Source organism: Rosa rugosa, chromosome 2 (assembly GCF_958449725.1).
Source record: "Rosa rugosa chromosome 2, drRosRugo1.1, whole genome shotgun sequence".
Lineage (NCBI taxonomy): Eukaryota > Viridiplantae > Streptophyta > Magnoliopsida > Rosales > Rosaceae > Rosa > Rosa rugosa.
Window position 1 is genome coordinate 18,317,557 of NC_084821.1, and position 7,388 is coordinate 18,324,944.

At 35.2% G+C, this 7,388-nt stretch overlaps 2 long non-coding RNA genes across 16 annotated transcripts; both read right to left on the reverse strand.

Annotated features, from left to right (window-relative positions):
• Nucleotides 1-326: 326 nt before the first annotated feature.
• LOC133733419 (uncharacterized) lies at nt 327-3,800 on the reverse strand. Of its 14 annotated transcripts, none has more exons than XR_009857709.1 (8): nt 3,331-3,800; nt 3,099-3,245; nt 2,808-2,891; nt 2,418-2,447; nt 1,244-1,932; nt 954-1,014; nt 690-767; nt 327-556 (listed from the first exon to the last, which is right to left on the reverse strand). It is a non-coding gene; the product is annotated as an uncharacterized LOC133733419 (long non-coding RNA). The 14 variants fall into 14 exon arrangements; XR_009857708.1 differs by having other exon boundaries at nt 1,244-1,935; XR_009857707.1 differs by having other exon boundaries at nt 3,001-3,245.
• Nucleotides 3,801-4,156: 356 nt separating this feature from the next.
• On the reverse strand, nt 4,157-6,776 carry LOC133732614 (uncharacterized). Of its 2 annotated transcripts, XR_009857221.1 has the most exons (5): nt 6,612-6,776; nt 6,446-6,495; nt 5,373-5,480; nt 4,878-4,976; nt 4,157-4,571 (listed from the first exon to the last, which is right to left on the reverse strand). It is a non-coding gene; the product is annotated as an uncharacterized LOC133732614 (long non-coding RNA). The 2 variants fall into 2 exon arrangements; XR_009857220.1 differs by lacking the exons at nt 6,446-6,495; nt 6,612-6,776 and having other exon boundaries at nt 5,373-5,530.
• Nucleotides 6,777-7,388: the final 612 nt, after the last annotated feature.

Sequence of the window (7,388 nt, forward strand, 5' to 3'; positions counted from 1 at the left end):
TCCAGCAGTCATTATAAGTCTCAAACAAGGACACTAAAAGCGTGTCCTCTTTTCTATACGAGGACACAGTTTGTGTGTCCTTAAAGCTCTAGATGCAGTGTCCTTAAATCCATAAGAGGACACCTAAATTACATCCTTATATCTTCTAATAGGTGTCCTCTATTCTATACTAGGACACACAAATTGTGTCCTAAAAGCTCTGAAAATGGAGTCCTTAAATCCATAAGAGGACACAAAAAATACACTCATATGTGTCCTTAAAACTAAAACAGGACACTTAAAAGAGTCATAGAGGACGTTCAAAACGTGTCCTTAAAACTTGTAAAAAACCCAAAAAAAAAATTTAATTAATAATAAAAGGAAGCTTTCTCCAATTGTACACCCCTCAAAATACACCACCAAATGCAATATTAACTAAATCAAAATACACCATATGCATACAAATTTATAAAGTATAACAAATTACAGTTCAACAATTCTAGTCAAGTAAATCAATGTCCTGCACCTTGTAGGTTTATAGTTGCTTAATCTGCTTCCCAATATCTTCAATCATAACCTGATAAATATAGCACAAACCAAAATCAAGCACATATTAACACTCCTAGAGCGTACTTGTGAAGACAGATATATTGTGAAGACAGATACAACACAATGAGGTTATGAACATTAAGGATGAAACTGGAGCGTACTTGCCATTCAGTCTGTCCCTCCGCATTTTTTGTCTACAGGCTTTAGAATGAAACACATTGCACCATCTGGACCTCAGACTGTGATGGAAACAGTACAGATAATTCAAAATTGCATCATCAAGAAGAGAGATCGATGGAAAAACTACATGGGACATGATGAATACAACTTTTATAAAAACTCAAAAACTGTACATGGGTAGTAATATATAAATTTCTGTTTCACAGGTCAGTAAGAAATAAGAATAGAACTGAAAATATAGGTACCATTTGTTCAACCCAGTTTTCTTGAGAATCTCGAAATTTCTAAATAAGCCATCAATGCCCACTGAGATGATAACAACAACAAAAAATGAGTTCTTTCTTTAAACAAAGATACTTATATACAAAGATTCCCAGTTTCCCACAGGAAAATGGACCTATTTGAAAATGCGCAAAACAGAAATGAGATGCCTTTATATACAAACATCACAGCAATGTCATTCTCTTAGTCACACACACATGAAAACAATACTTCAAAACTGAACTGAAAATGGAGAACACAGAAAAATACTCACAGGCGCACCGAAACAGAAACGAATACTTGACAACTGGAATTCAACGATTTCCCATATCTGATTGCACAAAGCTGAGCTTAAATCCATTAAAACTTACTTAAATGATTACTAGATAGTAAGAATAAGAATAACCTGAAATCATGGCCCAGATAACTCATCTTTGACTTGCCGTAGTCCTTTCCTCTAAGTGCTAGAACTGTAAAGCAGTTCAAACATTTACAATGCAGTAAATACAAAAAATTTGACAAAAACCAGCAACTCAAATTTGGCAGTAAGAAACCTCAGAACACCAAAAAAAAAGAAAACAGTTCAACATATATATGTTCAGAAACTATATAGATGAAGAGGTGGGTTAGATAGTTTGAGATCAGAAACTACACTGAGGATCAAAAACTACATGTACATAGGCGCAGAGCACAGTTCAACAACGATTTCCATATAATTAATGTTGTAGATAATGCTACTGAATTTCGATGACATGCATGCACACCCATAAAAATAAAATAAAAAATAAAACAGTTTGCTAGATATAACATCAACAGTAAGCTAGATAGAAGGAATAACAAGTAAATCCATTCATTGAAATAGTATTACTAACCTTATTTATAATAAATTGAAATAGTAAGTCTGGAGTTTCAATACTTTCTTGAGCTGTCCATCCATCTATTGAATTCATGCAAGCTTACTAACTTCTTGTAGATAAGAAAAAGAAAGAAGAAAAAACATGATACCCTCCCCCATTCTTCATCACGACAATAAGCATTAATAGGCCAAAATAAATAAATTATGAAAATCACAAAATCATGCAACATACTACGTGGGGAAAAAGAAGAGGAATGATAGATCATAGGTACAAAATGAGAATAGAGTTTATAAGCTAAAAAGGAGCAACATTAGAAGAACTCCAAACTCTGAAATGCATTCAGTGGAAAAATAAATTGACCCTAGGACAAGATTATCCTGTACCAGGAAAAAGTGAAAGTATAGTTTTAGCATTTTGGGATACCCCAGGCTATATCAGTATTAAGAATGTACCAGCTTTATATAACAACAAGGTAGCTGTTGACTGATTCTGTTTCAAATTAAAATAGTGAAGCTATTCTTTGAACATTGTAAGGTAAACAAGCAAAAAAATAAAATAAAGAAAAAGAGCTTGCATGGTATTGTAACATACAGAAAGAACAAACCCAGCAAGATGCTCAGCCTGCAAAACAACAAAGCGTAAAGGAATTAGCTCAATCAAAGAAACAAACAAAATCGGAGGAAATCCATATCCAACTAATCCAGCAACATACATAACTACATATTATAAATTAATGATAAACAGAAACCTTGATGAATTCAGCATAATCAACGCAGCCAAAAGGTAGAGTTTGTGTCGGGGGAACAACGAAAACCGAAAACAAAAACCAGTTATCTTTTCTACTTCTAACTACATTGGAGAGCTTAAAATTAAATTTTATCTTTTCTAAATGGCCTATAGCATCTCACATAAGCTCCAGCTAGTTATCTCACATATTAAGCTTCAAGAACTAAATCACAAACACCCACACAGAGCAATTACCTGCAGTGTCCGACAATCCAAGTTTAACTGTGCATCCGCCACCAAATTAGCACTGATGTTGTCAAACACTGTAGGCACATAATCCTATAACAAAATTTGGAGAAAGAAAACAGAATAAATATGTCATAAATTAATGAAAGTAAACAGCATCACCCAGATTAGAATCAAAACCAAATTCAATTGAAGAGCGGACCTTTTTGGAGTGGTGGATGATATGAGATGTGTAAGACATATTTGGAGCCAAACTGATGAACTAACCAAAACCCAACAAAACCTTATAATAATTATTACCAAAAGTTCGATTTGGTGAGGACGGTGGATGATATGGGTGAAGAACGACATCGCGGAGGCGTCTAGGGTAGGCGGTGAGGTCGGTGGTTTGCGGAGAGATGACGGCGACATCATTGCAAAGAGGATGAGAGGGTTTAGGCTTGGCATCTGCGGAAGAGTAGATGAAAACAAAATTAAACCTCCAAGATCTCATCCACATAATTAAGCAATATAAATCGAGCCACTGACATACCCATCTAATTCTGATTTGGATGAGAAGAAAGCCACCGCCAGTCAAGACTCTTAGATCGGATCCTCGTTAATGGCAACGGAGAAAGCTCGTAGATCCTGGTGAAAGAAAACCAACGGGGAATCATGAAGAAACAATTGTTACCCAGCACCAAAGCACACAGATCTGGCGAGAAGAAAACGGTATAGACAGATCGAGAAGGAGAGAGAATACTCGTCTGTGGTGATTGAATTCGATGAGGAAGAGATGCAGAGAGAGAGAGGTAGGTCAATGAAAAAATAGAGGCCAGAGTGGGAATTTGTGTGCAAAAAAACAAGTGGGAAGTTTAACTTTTGGCAAAGAAAAATCGGCGGGAGTGCAAGTCGGGGAGGGGGAAGTGAAATTTCGGGAGGAAATCGAAAACGCCAAGTACTGCAGCTCCGCCTTTTTTATTTCAATTGGATTTCAGTTTTGGAGCCCAATCTTAGGACACAACAAAAATGGTTTACGTGTCGTTAAAAACTGTCCACCCACTAAAAAAATTTCAATTTGAAGTTGTGTGTCCTTAAAAACCTTCAAGGACTCCACATAAATTATGTGTCCTTGTTTGGTGTCCTTGTATGTGTTTTTTGTAGTAGTGGTTCAATTGGTTCTGTTGTGTGATTAGCTTTTAAGACAACAGAGTTCAATTAATTCTGTTGTCTGAGTATAAATCAAAAGACACTGATTCGTTAAAAACCGATGTGTGATATAATTGATTACAATGTGATCATTTGAACATCCCATTCCTGAATTAGATTGTGCATTCATTTGGTCTATTTACAAAATGAACAGTACCCTATCAAATACAAACATTGCAAACCATCAAATGATTCATATAACCATTACTTTAAACTTCAAAAGCAAAAGGGATACATTTCCCAATCATTGAAACCAACATTTTACACAAGAAAAACATTCTAGTGCATGCCCATCTACTTGGGACATCAAAAAGTTGATACATATATATCCATTGTTCCAAAACATGCAACACATGGTGCATGACAATGTACCAGCAGAGAAGCACAAAGAAAGATGCTTTCCTTAGCAAAAATGGACCAGCAACAAGCGCGCTACTTCACGGCTCATGCACATATGTGTTGACAACAAACTTCTCCCACTCATTTCGCACTTGATCAGTATCTGCTTGGGTGTATTGGCTGCTACCTCTCCTCCCCTATCTCTTTCCTTTTCTTCTTCTTCTCAACATTATCCTCGACAGGTTTCTAGAATAAGAAAATAAATGTAAGGTATATATCATAAATAAGTTTTACTAAGAGAAGACTTCAGAAACTATCTTCACTGTTACATATAGCAAATACAGATGCCACATTATACAAAGGTAGACGAACAGATTGAATTATTGAATATTGAATTTTCCGTCTCTTATATCTATAAACCATCAAAATATATTAGTGGTAGTATAGGAAGTCAATCACACTTGCTAGGGATATTGAAGTATTAGTCTAAAAAACTGCATAATGTGCAACAAAGAAATAAAGTAAGATATAATCTGATAGTCATTGAGATACCTTCAAAAGCATCTTATATGCCTCCAATAAGCGATTGGCTGCAAGCCCGAACCCATGGAGCTGGGGTACCTCCATCATGTGTGTCCAGGGACGTATTTCCTGCAAAAGCACGACATTTCAAGGTAGTAGATAAGAGTATGTCCCTTTTACACAACTGCCAAAAAAAAAAATTGAAATAAGGAGCAAACAAACAACTAACAAAAGGCATTTTGAATTTGTGCACATCAAAATAAACCTCAACATCTAACTAGAGAAGCTAAAAAGTAAAATTTTCAATTAGCAAGGAGCAGGAATACAAGCAAGAAAATTTTTTCCTACACCAACCAAACCAGATGTAAATATGGAATCCACCAAAGAGTAACCTTTATCATGGTGACATTCTCAGTAACACGTGTGCCCAAAATCCTTTAATCGGGTAATATACAGTAAAACAATAGGAAAATTAAAGCAAGAGCAGATTGTCAAGGCAGTATCTCAAAGGGAAAGCAAACCAACCTTGGTGTAAATCATATTGAATGATCTTGTAGTTTCTAGAAAAGATTCCAAATGCGAACGCAATGTGGATTCCACATCTGCATACTCCTCATTTGGGTTGTAAGCATGCTATATGCATTACGGTGAGTTAATTATAAAAATGAGAAAAAGAAAGCAATAATAACAGAACTAGAAAAAACAGTTTATAAGTACATAAGATGTACAAGAACAACCCTAAATTGCAGGAGCATTCATTACCAGTAATAAGATGGACTTGAGGCATTGGTAAAAAGTAATTCAAGATAAATAAGGGAAAATAAAAGGAATGTTAAAACAAAATGCTAAAATGAAAATGGATCTTTGGGCACCCTTTGAACGTCAAAAGGAAATGGAAAGGTAATGAGGCAGATTCTTTATGTATCAGAGAGTTAAAAAAAACTCAAGTACTCTTGTGTAACACTCTGCCTCTCTGAGCCTACGGTTAGAGGGGAATGACAGTAGTGGAGCTAACGTCAACAGGAGAAACGAAGATGGGCACAGCAACTTTTCAAAATGAGGAGGAATTTGTTGGTGATTTGAGTTGAAAATTATAGTCAAAGAAGGCTGATATACAATTGCCATAACCATACACCAAAGATGGGACATATATTTTTTTTCTTTTTGATGGAAAACAAAACTGCACTGGAGAAAATGTACTACAAAACAATGGACAATAAGTCCACTGAAGTAATCAACTAATGTAGCATATTTGCAGCTGAAAATGCACAACAAAAGAAAACAAAACTGCAAGATCTACTCAGAAATCAAACTGATCCATAAACAAATTCAAATGCTAAACAAATCCAAATTTAAACCCAAATGCTTAACAAATCCTAATTTGATTCAGTCCCCAAATCCATACACATTTCTTTCCTGCCTTTTCAAAGCATAAGCAACAACCATGGAAGTAATAAAAAAAATAGGAAAACCCAAACTGATTTAAGTTGAACAGATTAACAATTTATTCTGATCAAGTGTAATCTCATAAACCCAACATCCGTAACCGATACAATATATAAAACAACGACAAAGATGAATAAAGTTAACAACCAAACCTCTTTTATTTGCTTCCACTTCAAACCTCTCTCCCTTCAATATGCACAACCTGCAAATTAAAAACAGACACCAAAAGTAAAAAACCAGATTCAACTTATAAACAACTCAATTAACAATTTCGATTAAAGTCACAACAATCAATTAGATTGCAGTCTATGAATATACCCAAATTTGTCTTCTTCTCCAGCAGAACAAAACTGACGAATCTAGCTCCCTCTGCAAATCAAATCGATTGAAAACTACAAACCAAATTCCTCCACAGATGATCAGAAACTGACAACTGCTCTCACCCTTTTTCAAACTATAACCCAGCCAATCCAAAAGATGTAACAAACACTGCATTAGAAGCCAAAAAAAATTGAACAAATCTAAATCAGAGAAGATGGTAAGCACAAAAGAATAAACCAACTAACAGAGAATGACCTTAGAGTTTAAAATTACACATATCCTGCTGCTTATAATCAAAACTGAGTTCAAGGTCCTTACCTGTTTTGGCTGAGATTCTACTGCAAGACTTGTCTCGTAATGCAAAAACAAAATCATGAACACCCTTTCCATGATCATCCAAATCAATAAAATCTCAATCTCAATCAACTAAAACCTTTTAATGATCTATCCAAACCTTTTAACGGCTTACAATGCACACAACCAAACTTAATTGTTTATTGATGATGGACAGATAACACAAGACAGACAGTAAGTAAAGCCTAGATAGAGAAGACGGTAGAAATAAACTTACCTGCCAACCAGATTTACAACAGATTCTACCTTGTTTTTATCTGCTCCTGTATCGAAATCATAACATCATTGCTGCAAATAGACAAATACAGAGGTTTTATCAGCCCAAGAAGAAACAAGTCATAATATTTCTATGAACTGAAGATAATTAGATTCCAATGTGGAAATCTAGGAAAGTAACAAATCAAGCTCTTCATGTTATGC